Here is a 13,625-nt window from a genome sequence, read left to right as displayed (position 1 = left end):
TACTGAGCCATTTGGCCTGCATCTTCTCATGATGCAGACACAGGTATTCAGGATCATCAACATGAGCTTCGTTGATACATCCAAGAGTTCGAGTTAGCTATGGTGAGCCTCCTTGCTTTCGGAGGATTTCATTTACCTTTCAGTTATATCAGTTGTTAGGATGTCGTGGGTCTTGTCCCGACTTCCATCTTTATCAGTTAGAGGCTTCATAGATAGTCAGTATAGTTGAGAAGTCTGTATCATTTATTTTATTAAATGTTTTAAAGACTAAAGTTGCCTTTTTATATCGAGTTATATATATTTTATTATACAGAGTTTTCTTTGGATTTAAAGTTTGTATTTAAGTTTTACGAACTTTTATTTCAGTTTTTAAGCTTTGTATGCTTGAATCAGTTTTCCGCTTGTAGTCAGCCAGGATGAGGGTTCGCTTGGGGACCAGCAATGGTTTTCGAGTGCCGGCCACGTCCAGGGTGTAGGCTCGGGTCGTGACAATTATTTTGTTGCATGTAATACCATCCGAGCCCTCTTGGGCTTCATCTTTCTTCCCTTCGTACTTCGAGAGGGCCATAAAGGCCCAAGATTTTTTTATTGAGTCGGCCACATCTTGTCGAGTTGCTGGAAAGTCAAATTACAGGTCCCGGAAAGTAAAAAGGGGGCTGTATACATGTTGTATACAGCGGTATACACTGATATGCAGGCCCAAAACGCAAAAACAGAGGGCTGAGGCGAAATACAGGTGTTCGGAAGTAAGAGATACATGAAAATAGTTGATATATACGCTCATATACACTGATATACAACCAGTGTATACAAAAACGGGATTGGTTTAAAGGCCAAAATTCCAGCGAAGTTGGCCCAAAAGGAGGCCCAAATTCATTTCCTCCTTACTCTTTAATTATTTAATTGTGATTATTTATTGTTTGTTGTTTAACTCTAACTTTATAATTTTTAATTAACTTAATTATTTATTGTTTGTTGCTTCTAATCAAGTTCTTCTTCAAGATTCTTCAAGAATCTTGTTATTCTAGGTATGTAAGGCTATCATAGTGTTGGACTAGTTCATCCTCACGCCCTACCTCTACTTTCAGATCAGTAAAAGAGTAATCTAAGATACTTTCCCTAGATTTGAGTATTCTTGAGATAAGTTGATTTTGAGTTCTTGAATTCACGTTTCTTTTAAAAGTTATATTCCTAATTATCGAATAGCTATATTGTTATTGAGATCCTTCATATCATGAATCATAACTCTTGAATTCATAATTCCAATTCAAGGGAGAGTTAAGAGTAGAGTTCAAGAAAGCCTTTGAGTTCAATTGTGAATCCTTTGAGATCAACTATCGATTTGAACTAAGTTTTGAGGAAGTAAGTCAGAGAATGAGAAGAGTCACATACATGAGTTTCATAATGTTATGTAGACCTACGAGTCAAGTCATTCATGCCTATAAATTTCGCATGAACTCCAGAAGTTGAGTATCTTTGAGAGGAGTAGTATCTTCAAGTTCTAAGTCTTGAGTATTGAGTTCCTAATCCCCTTTGAGATTATATTTCTAAGCATGGGACTATTACATGTTACCCATAAAGTCTTTGAGTTGAATTGTTCATGCCTATAATTCCGCATGAATCCTATAAGTCGAGCAGTCTTGAGAAGAGAAGTATATTTGAGTCCTTGAGTTGAGTCGTTCATGGTCATAATTCCGCATGAACCCTCTGAGTTGAGCATTCTTGAAATGAGTAGTATTATTGAAGTTCTTGAGTTCTAAGTATTTGAGTTCTATCTGTGGTTATTGAAAACCTTGCATTGAGTCGTTCATGTCCATCATTCGACACGAACCACATATTAAGAAGTCTTTTACAAATGTTTTACCTTTGTTTTAAGACTTAAGTTTTGAGTTCAGTAAAGAGTGAAGAGTAAAGTTAAAAGTCCTTTTCTTCAAAAGTATATGGGGACTAAGTATTCCTAAAGAGTTTATAAATGTTTTCACATTTAAATAAGAACGGAAACTAAGATTTCCAAAGGGCCTTCGGGCTAGTTTTCAGAAAAGAGTAATAGCTTTCTAAATGAAGCAAGTAGGGAAACTGAGATTTCCAAGATAGCCTTTGAGCTAAGTTTTTGAGCAATTATCTCAAATCAGCAGAAAGAAGTATGTTTTTAAAACATAAGAGCTAGTATAGTTTTGGGAGTAGTATTGAGCACCGATATGGGGAGAGTTCAGACAACTCACAGCCCCCATAAACCATGTAGCCATCATGGGTAGAAAAGGGTTATACTTTTTAGATGAACCTTTTTCACATAGACTAGTGGATCCATTAGGCAGTTCAGGTCCTATACATTTGGCCGGGTATAGGATGCGCTGGCAGCGTGAGGTAAATCGTTATATCATCACTATAGCTCTTATGTGATGGTTGTCGGTTAGAGAAACTCCCACAGAAGTTATTGTATTTTTATATACATCAGTTTATTGTATTTTTATATACATTTTAGAGTTATGTTGTATCCTTGCATACACACAGATTTGACAGCATGTTTTTAAACAGTTTGTTTCTTTATATTGCACTTATTTTAAATTGTTTTATATTGAAATGAGTTCAATCATATTTAGTTGAGTATTCAAAGTTGAGTATCCAGAGTTGAGTATCCAGAGTCGAATATCATATCTTTGAGTCGAATATCATATCCTTGAGTTGAGTATCTAATCTCGGAGTTGAGTATCTTATACTTGAGTACTTCTGAGTTGAGTAAGTTTGAGTAGTTTTGAGTACCTTTGAGTATTCCTTGAGTTGAGTAAGTTTCAGAAGAGGTAAGTATGTTTCATTTTTATCAAGTTTCAAGCTTACGTTTATGTTTTAGAATTCCTCTTACATGCTCGTACATTCCACGTACTGAGCCATTTGGCCTGCATCTTCTCATGATGCAGACACAGGTATTCAGGATCATCAACAAGAGCTTCGTTGATACATCCGAGAGTTCGAGTTATCTCTGGTGAGCCTCCTTGCTTTCGGAGGATTTTCATTTACCTTTCAGTTATATCAGTTGTTAGGATGTCGCGGGTCTTGTCCCGACTTCCATCTTTATCAGTTAGAGGCTTCATAGATTGTCAGTATAGTTGAGAAGTCTGTATCATTTATTTTATTAAATGTTTTAAAGACTAAAGTTGCCTTTTTATGGCGAGTTGTATATATTTTATTAAACAGAGTTTTCTTTGGACTTAAAGTTTGTATTTAAGTTTTATGAACTTTTATTTTAGTTTTTAAGCTTTGTATGCTTGAATCAATTTTCCGCTTGTAGTCAGCCAGGATGAGGGTTCGCTTGGGGACTAGCAATGGTCTTCGAGTGCCGGCCACGTCCAGGGTGTAGGCTCGGGTCGTGACAATGTAATTTTCTTGTATTATCTATTTCTTTATGCCATGCTTATTTTCTCATTAGCATAATTTTATTAGTATTTTAATTTTTAAATTAAAATAGAATTATTGTTAAGTAAGGTTATAGACTTACGTTTTCTTTTCTAAGAAAAAATAAAAATAAATCATATTTATTGCTATGTTGAAATTTTTTATAAGAGTATTATGTTAAATTTTTTGTTTTGAATTTATAACCTATGTTATATTTTCAGTTTCATTTGTTTTAGTAATATTGAATTTACATTGCACGTGATTTTTAATTAGACTTGATAGATTATATTTTTGTCAAACATTTAATAGTTTATGACATTTTATTTATATATTATTCTTTTTATCAAATATGCATTTCACGATGTTCGTAGAAACTTCATACTTTTAGTTGTTACGATCTATTCAATTGAAATATATTAATTTGAAAAAATATAAATCAATTCTTTTTTCATAATATTAGTTACAAAAAATATGTTTATTAATTAATATATTTTCAAAAAATAATATATATCTTAAATATTAAATTTAATGTCATTTATAAATTTTCTTATTTGTCTAGTATAAATTTTAAATAATTAATTTTTATTTTTAAAATTTATTATAATTTTATGATTGCAATTGTGCATCCAAACAGAACATGTGTAATTACACTGTGGCAACCAAATAGGTCAGTGTAATTACTAGACAGTGTAATTACTAGGCTGGTAATTACTACCCTAGTAATTACACCAATTCCAATTACCAAGTGACTTTCCAAACAGACCCTAAATGTAGTAGATAAATTTTAGGGAAAAATGTCTAAAATATATTCGATCTTTGACCGAAATTGCTGTAACAATCCCAAAATTTGGGCAGAACCTTTTACTCCTGCACTATTTAATAGTGTATTTTGAAGGTATATATGTGCCCACGTGGACATAATAAATAGTGCATCATTATAAATAGTAACTTGTCCACGTGGGCACATATATACCTTTAAAATACCTTATTAAATAGTGCAGAGGAGTAATAGGTTCTCCCAAAAGTTTGGGGTTGTTACACCAATTCTGATCAAAGTTCAGATATATTTCGAACAATTTTCCCTATATGAAACAACTTTTTGGTCTTTAAAATTTCATTAGAGGTTATTTTAGACACTTGACATTAAATGCAATGTGGCATCACATTAACATCTTATTGATCATTTTACTTTCCCACTTCCCCTATCCATCGAATTCACTTTCTAAATAGGACTATTACAGCAAATGAAAAATGAATAAATTTACAAATTTTGTAGAAATGATAGGTTCCAGTGCAGCGACGTCGCCTACTCCGACATCCGCCGCCGTGCCATAAATGGTGGAGTGGGCATCGATTCTCTCAGCCAATAAACGATACCTCCCTTTTCTTACCGTTGGTTAAACCATGAGTAGTCGGGGCAGATTTCACATGCAACAAAATAGCAAAAGATTCTTTATCACATACCCAAGTAAAGTAATTAAAAAATAACATGGATGCAGCCAGTTGAGCATGTGTATGGATATTATGCACTTAAGAAATCATTTTGAGGAAAGCATACAGTGATGAATTGGTCAACTTTTAATTAAGTAGAACAGTGACATGGAAAACTTATGCAACAGTGAACATAAACTCAAGCTTAACACAAAGTTGCTTTTAAAATCAAAATTTAGATACAATCTTCACACACTGAGGGGTTTAGAGCATGCATTTAAATATGAGAATATATACTTACTGATTTAAGGAAAAAAAAGACCGAACAAGATTGCTAGCTACCAGCAGATAGCTTAAAAATAAATAAATAAATAAATAAATAGTATATATACTCTAGCTATTCTTAAAGAGAGCAGATATATAATTATACACCAATGAATTTAGAGTTCAAACCGCAGACCATGCATGATCTCTTTAAAATAACACTTGATCAACAACCCAAGTTTGTCATGACTCATGATCAACTCAGACCCAAAGTCATTTTAAGTATAGCTAGGAAGAAAATATGCATGGCTATATCCAAACATGACAACATCCTTTGACGAAAGCAAGAAGAATGCAAATAACACAACGATCGCTAAATCATTTAATTTGGAGCAGAGCAGATTAACTCACTTTGCACATATATACCACACTAAATCAAACCACCATCATAAAACACGTCATTAATATTTTGACCCGAAATTCATGGAAAAGCAAAACACTAAAACGAGGAGCCAAATGCACCTAATATCCGTTGCTATATATGACGCCCCGCGTGAACTTGCTTCTCATTATGTCAACGTTGGAATGGAAATTGTAGATGCCGTTTGCTGCACGATTCTGGGCTTGGGTTGTTGCTGAGTCGGCTCGGCTCGGCTCTGTTGGTATTGCTGATTGTGATTGTGAGAGTAAAAGGCCCAAAAAAGGTCTGAAAATTGAGTTAAAGATAGGGTATGAAAGTGGCTAAAATTGTAATAAAGAACTAGCCAAGTGAATTAACAATCTAGCCCAAATTGAATTAATTAGGGAATTCAGCCAAAACTTAAATAAGACAAACTTCTATAAATTAAATACTGAGCTTCTTAATCTTAACGAAATAAAATAATTAACTTAATTATGAACTAGCTAACTCAAAATTATTTAAACTAAAGTATTTAACTAAAATGTAAAATCTTTTGTTATGATTTTTCAAATATCCTTAAAATATACTAATTATATACAGCAATATATAAAACTACATATTATTTATAAAAATTACTAAAGAATAATTTGAGAAAATATTGTGAACTTTATAAAAACTAATTATTTTAAATTGTTCGGAATTTAAGAAGTTCGATGATTAATTCATATAGTGGATGACCGAAATTGGGTGTCAACACTACTCATCACAAGAACACTCAATTCATAAGGTTCATGCTGAAATAAAAACATGAACGAATCAACTCAATAAAAGCTTTTGAACTTTTCTCTTAAACTCAGTTTAGTTTTGAACGTGCATTAAGACAAGTGATTAGGATATGCAGGAATTTTCAAAGGTAAATGGAGCCTATAGGAGCTAATACAGAAAAGGGAAATGTGACCACAACTTAAAGAAACACGCGTCGGATGAAACAAGGAGAGATTGACCCTACGACCCCTTGGCGTACTATTGGCGCAGAGTGCCATGCCTTGAACTTCATAAGCCAGGCCTTGGCGCACTGTTGGCGTGCAGCCCCAGGCCCTGAACTACTGAATTTCAGCCTTGGCGCTTTCATGGCGTGCCGCCCTAGGCCCTTCACCATCACCCCAACGAATTTTCAATTAAGCTTAAATTAGGACCTCAAATTAGTTTAGAATTAGGAAATTATTCCTAAACTTCTTGTTTCTCAAACCCAAAACCAATACATGAGAACTTTCTTACAATTCCTTTAGAAAAACATAATATTACTAAATCAATAGGGTTCATGTGATACTAAGCATGAACAACACTATAAGAATCACAAAACAAAAGAATCAAAACCTCAATTGTTAAAGGACTGAATTCAATATCAAGAACTACGAATGAATCCCTTAGATGTAACTATTTCTTTACTAATTTGAGATGTATGGCGTGAGGATGAATAAGTCCAACATTGTGAGAAGCCTTACATATCTGGAAAGAACAAAGGTTCTTGGCGAAATCGATGGAAACTTGAAGAACGCTTGAACCCTAGCTTTTTCTCCTCTTGAAACCTTGCTCTAATTCTTCTAAGTGTTAAAGAACATGAAAAATTGTTTTAAAGTTGCCCAGACCCTTAATTAGGTGAAGAAAAATGTGGTTAGGCTTAGTATGGATGGAAAAAGACCAAACTATCCCTCTAAAAATGATTGAGTGTCTTAAAAGAGAGGCTTCACTAAAACGAGCATATCTTTTTACTCTAAGCTCGAAATTAAGCAAACTTGACGGCGTTAGGCAGAAAACTCAAAGACCTTTAACTTGATAGGTCAAGGGCCACCTAATTCTTTATGTACTAAGAGATATGATCATTTGAAGTTGACCCCAATCGGTATGAAAGCTTTCAACTCAATTTTATGCTAGGAGATTCTAGTGAGCTTAATTCATATCCAGAATCACTCCACACAAAAAATTGACCTTAATTAACACATAAAAAAATTTAGAATCACTCGACACAATCTTATTCACAAATAAAGAATGGTTTGAATCTTAATTTAGAAAATTTCGAGGTGTTATAGATGTCAACCATCATTACCCTAAGAATTTATTCAGAAAAAACAAACGAAATAAGTGTAATATCATGTTATACTAGTTTATTTTTACTTGTTGAATTAAAACTCATTATAGAAAAAAAAAACAAATAAAAAAAATAATACCTTTGAGAAAAAGACATTTTTTTGGTTAGAGTTAGGAAATTAATTGCCATTACACTATTTTCACATGTTATAATGGTAATCATAAGACAAATATTATGTCCCTATAATATTAATTGTACCCCTAATTTCTTGTTTTTGTAGTAGAATGTAATATCACATGATGCCACCTTATATTTCTAAATTCACAGAGTAGGGTTTATCTCACTCAATGTTGGGGCTTTAAAATCAAAATTGTCATGCACCAAATGCTAAGCACTATGCATGAGTTGAGTGTTAAAATAATGACAAAAGTCCCACATTGATGGTTAATGTGATGGATGAACTCTTTATAAGGCTTGGACAATCATTTTTCATTTCAGCTAGATTTTGGGGTATGAGTTAAGCCTAAAACCTAATTTAACATAAATATTAGATGCTGATGATATAGTTGGTGGGAGAAAAACACTAAATCAGTGTAAAATCAATAAAGATACTTGGCTTAGCGTGAAATGTGAACTATCATGTGTTAAGTTATTAAGGAACAACAAGAGAAAGAAGTCTAATTAATATCATGGTTGTTTTACTTTTGTTCAATTATGATTCATCATAGCAAAGAAATCAAATTAAAAAACAGCAATCTATGAAAATTAAAGACATAAGTGAAGAGATTGACCATTTATTTAATTTTCATATCTGATAATGTCAATCCTAAGATAAATAGTGTCGCAATCGCATTGATTGTACCTCTGATTCCTTACTTTTGTATAATGTAATACTATCGATTTACTTTTCACATATATCTGCTAGTTGGAATTTGGATACGTAGCTAATATTCCTCTAAATGCATTGGTAGTAGTAGTACTGTATACGTTAAAAGTGATTATACAACTAAAATATTGGTAGAATAATTACTGTAAGTTTTTTCTTGTATGATACTTTTCTAACTGTTTTACTCTAGAATGAACTGCAATTTTAATTTAGACAAAAGTCCTTTATTATAATATTACTTAATGCATTTCATATGCATTATGATTACACACATTAATATTCGATCGGTCCGAAAGAGGAGTAAAAGTACATCCTCTAGCTAGACAACACTGAAGTAGAAACTTTTCATACGATTCTGGAAGGATGAGGTTAGAGTAGTTTTACACTGACTTTGGCATTTTCCAGGAGAACAATAAGTTGATTTGGTTCCACACCAACCACAATTACTACAACACAATCCAGTAGGACAGGTTCGCCCAGCAGCTTGGATTCCGCAACGTCCTCGTGGATATGAAGGGGGTGGAGGATGGTATTTGACATTGACTTTGACAGTTTTCGGGATCACAATAGTCTGATGTGGTTCCACACCAACCATAGTTACTACAACACAGATTATTAGGACATGTTCTAAAACCAAATTGGCCTCCGCAACTTCCCGATGGATATGAAGGGGGTGGATTAAACAGATAGCTTATCGGCTGCACGAGGAACAAATGCAAAGTGGTCAGCACACCTAAAAGGCTAATTATCATTCTCATCATTTTGATTGGTGGATGAATTGATGAATGAATTGGTTAGATCATCCTCAATTAGTTATACCACAATTATGAGGGAACACACTCGCTTTCTTTGATACCAACTCTCCTTGTCCTCATCATATAAAAACCAGCAACATACTAATATTCAAGTATTTGTAGGAGTAATATTGTATCTTTCATAATACTTAATTATTTTCCTTTTACTTATCCATATTTACTTGTAAATTTTTGTCAAGTCAAAATAAAAAAGAGGACTAATTATTTTATCCTCAATTAATCATTTTTTTTGAAAAAGGTAGAATTTCTTAAAAATCTTAAATTTTTAATTCATCTACTTCATAATTAATAGGTATAACATGATAAACTTATCATGTCAATTATTGTTTTCTTAATAGATTTGTCAATTAAAAGTAGATAATTAATTAGGAACATAGAGAGTACTATTTATCACAACCAGTACCTTAAAATGAGGAGATTAATTAGTATTCACGGATAGTGGACGGTAAAATTACACATTCAATTTATTTTTAGAAATATTCTTTAAGTAACTGTATATATTATTAATATTTAAGTAAAAATAACTAAAATAGTATTATAAGATAATTTGGACTCTAAATTAATCAGATGACATTTGTTTAAGATTATTACCATGAAGAACAGAATGTCTGCAGATTTTCTTTCAAACAAGAGAAATTCAATATTCATTTTGTACTTTTAATCTATTGAAGAATCTAAAAAAAACTATTTACTCAATATGTAAATTTTGTTATTCAATTTCCGAGAGAATTAGACTTAATTGAAAGACTAAGACGATTCTCAAAGTAAAATAAAAATAAAAATTAAGATACTATAATTTTTTGTGCACTCATATTGTAAAGCACTTATGACGATGATGACAAGCGGAAAAAGAAATCCGTCTTATTTTTGGCAAGTCAAGTAAAAATTCTAAACAAACTTCAACTAATAATTTATTTAGAGTTCAAGTTTTCTTATAATATTTCTTTTATTGTTTTTATTTAAATATTAATAATATGTAAAAATACTTAATAATATTTCTAAAAATAAATTAATTGTGTAATTTTACTGTCCACTATCAGTAGATACTAGTTAATCTCTAAAATGGGACATAGAATAATGATTATCTTAGCACGTTGTGGATCATGTTTCCCGTCCTTTCCTTTTCAATCGCACTAATTACTTATTTGGAGGTGAAAAAAATTATTTATTTCTTAAAATATTTATTTTATTTCAATTTATGTGAAAAGATCTTGAACTTTTTGGAATGATCAATTTTACAAGGAAGTTGTATCATATTAGTTATCCACTCTAGGTTGCATGTCCCTAAAGTAATCATAAATAAAAAAAAGATAATTTTACTAATTTACCTTTTTTTTTCTAGAACCTTACACACTTCTTTGTACTTTAAAAAAGAATTACTATTGTAAGAGTAAAAGAGAGCAAAAAACAAAAAAATTGTCTTCGTTTTGTATATTGAAAGGTAATATAAGGTTACTATATTTAGTAATGTGGACAACTAATATGAAACGAAAGACAAATATGGTATCGCCATTACACTAATTGTACCTCTGATTCCTTGCCTTTGTATAATGTAAGGTCACATGACTACGTTTCGTTTTAAAAATAGAGAGAAATTGTAAAGAAAAACAGTTGCTGAACTAGGAACCATGCCTTTAACTCATGTTGTTTCTGGTAATTTAACAAAAAAAATATGATGTAGGAAAGATGACAATTGCTTCTTTTCCTCAGGTTAAGATATAAAACAATCATCATTGTTTAAAAATTATTCATTAGTCAATGATACTATAAGTCCTCAGGTTAAGATATAAAACAATCATCATTGTTTAAAAATTATTCATTAGTCAATGATACTATAAGAGTATATGTATATTGGTGTGGTATCATTAAGGTCTTGTTCAGAAATTACTCATTAGTCAATGATACTATAAGAATATATATATTATGGTAATATTAAGGTTTATATGATACTGATTTAGGGTGTGTTTGGTATGAAGGAAAACATTTTTTGGAAAATGTTTTTCAATTTCCTCATATTTGGTTGGATAAAGTATTTTGAAAAATGTTTTCCAAATCAATTCATTTTCTTCAAATTTAAGGAAAATAACTTCCCTTCAAAAATTATGGAAAACATTTCCAAAACTTTCCTCCAACTTCAAATTACAATTTTTTTTGTTGAAAAAATAAATTTAAAGCTTATTTTAAAAAAATATTTTTTCAACTTCAATTTTTTCATATTTTTACCCCACCCTCACCCCAACCCCCTCCATCCCGCTACACACCCCCCCCCCCAAAAAAAAATTGAAGTTTGTTTTTAAAAAATATTTCAAATTTCCAATTTTTATTTTTTCACCCCCCACCCCCTCCCATCAGTTCCCCATCCCCTCAAAAAAAAAAAAAAGTTTGTTTATAAAAAATATTTTTAATTTCAAATTTTTATTTTTTACCCCATCTCATCCCTACCCCTCCCCCCAAAAAAAATTAAGTTTATTTTTAAAAAATATTTTCAATTTCAAAAATTATTTTCTACTCTCTAGTAAAAATAAAAGATATTTTCTCAAAAATATTTTTCATTCATAAATCAAACTAAAAAATCTTTTCTCAAAAATATTTTCTACTCACCAACCAAAACATAAGAAAATAAGTCTAAAATTTACTTGTTTTCCAGGAAAACATTTTCCTTCATACCAAACACACCCTTAGTATCAGTTAAGCGAAATTGTCAACCTTAATGATATCAATATAGTATATGATACTAATTTAGTATCAGTTAAGCGAAATTAGGAGGAGTATATACTGTAATTATTTAGTGGGTATGAATGTAAAAGGGTATATGTTTGAGTCCTACTTGCCTTATAATTATATATATACACGAGAACTTATCTGTGCTTTGCGCGGTTGTTGAAAACGGTAAGATATCAATTACTTCTTCCGTCCATTTTTATTTGCCTACTATACTAAAAATAGATATCAAACAATACTTGTCCAATTTGAAAATCAATGAATTATTTATCATTTGTGTCTAATTTACCTTACTATTAGATACTATTCAATATTTAATATATTTTCCAAAACATTAAATTTAATTTATTTAAAAGGTAATATAATATTACCTTATTATTTATTGTTTCTTAAGGCGTTTGTTTAATAGTGGATAACTACCGTAGAATTTAGCTCATCTTTTTATAATCGCCAAAAACTTGAAATTGTTTAAACTCCCTCTAACTTCTGAAATATGATACTTGCACCCCCGGGAGGTTTACTTCATCAAGTTTCGCCGCGAATTAATTAGTGGTGTTTGTTTAGACACTTTAGAGGGGGAAATGACATTATTTTGATATAATCTGGACATAAAATATTTTGTTAGTAGGTAGCAGACTTCGCCAACGAAGCATAAGTTATTATTTTGACCAAAAGAACGTATAAAATACAAAAGAAAAGAAAAATCATACAAAGAAAATGTAAAAAAGTGCACTAATTTTTTTACGATCCTAATCATTAAAAATAGAAGGAAACAATACGAAATCAATGTACAATCTTGCGAGCTCTTGTCGATGTCCACTCCCACAAATTGATCATCATTCAATAACCTTCACCTTATTCTTCAAGTCAAACTAAAGCATGTAAACACCAAAAACATAACAACTTAAAGAGCTAATAATGTGATCATTTCTACAAATTCTTACAGTGTCCTTATTTATAGTACTACAATATGAAATATCAAATAATGTCATGTCTATTAATTATTTTATGGTCTATGATCATAAAAAATGTGAGAGTAATTAAAATAAAGATCATTAAATTACATTAATCGCTTGTTTGGATGGTTGGCTTGTTTTGATTGTTAATCTAATTTTATTATAGTGTATCATTAAACTAACCGTAATAACGAAAATTCTCATTATTCTATAAGAAATGAGTTCTTAACATTACACATTTAATATTACTAAGAGAATAAAATGTGTGAATTTTCAAAAAACAAATGTAATATAGCATATAAAGTAGGAAAAAATAAAAAAAAATCTCCAAAAAGAGAAAGATACCGCAAATTCAACCTCGGTGAAATTTCTCAACATCATACTAAATCCCAATAAAATGTAAGCATATCTAAAAATAAAAATAATTTAATAGAAAAATATATTAGCAATTTCTTCAGAATCATCAATTATATATGTTTATAAGTACAAATATTTATATCAATACATCTATTTTCAAGTTAATAAAATCATAACATTTATAAGTTCTTTAGCAATAATTTTCTTTAGTACTTATTTGTGAATGAATTAGAAATTATTTTTTGGTCAAGGATGATTAGATTGCTTGAATTGTAAAATGATGTTTTTTTTTTGGATTTACGTAAGTAATTATTAT

The 13,625-nt window shown here is 30.9% G+C and overlaps 1 pseudogene; it reads right to left on the bottom strand.

Annotated features, from left to right (window-relative positions):
* The window catches only part of LOC125832246 (chitin-binding lectin 1-like), a 36,464-nt pseudogene extending 26,541 nt beyond the window's left edge, over positions 1–9,923 (bottom strand).
* Positions 9,924–13,625: the final 3,702 nt, after the last annotated feature.

Source organism: Solanum verrucosum, unplaced genomic scaffold (assembly GCF_900185275.1).
Source record: "Solanum verrucosum unplaced genomic scaffold, falcon-dt-bn FXZP01000009.1, whole genome shotgun sequence".
NCBI classification, from domain to species: Eukaryota; Viridiplantae; Streptophyta; class Magnoliopsida; order Solanales; family Solanaceae; genus Solanum; species Solanum verrucosum.
Note: the sequence above shows the minus strand (reverse complement) of the source record. Positions and strands in the feature narration are given on the sequence as shown.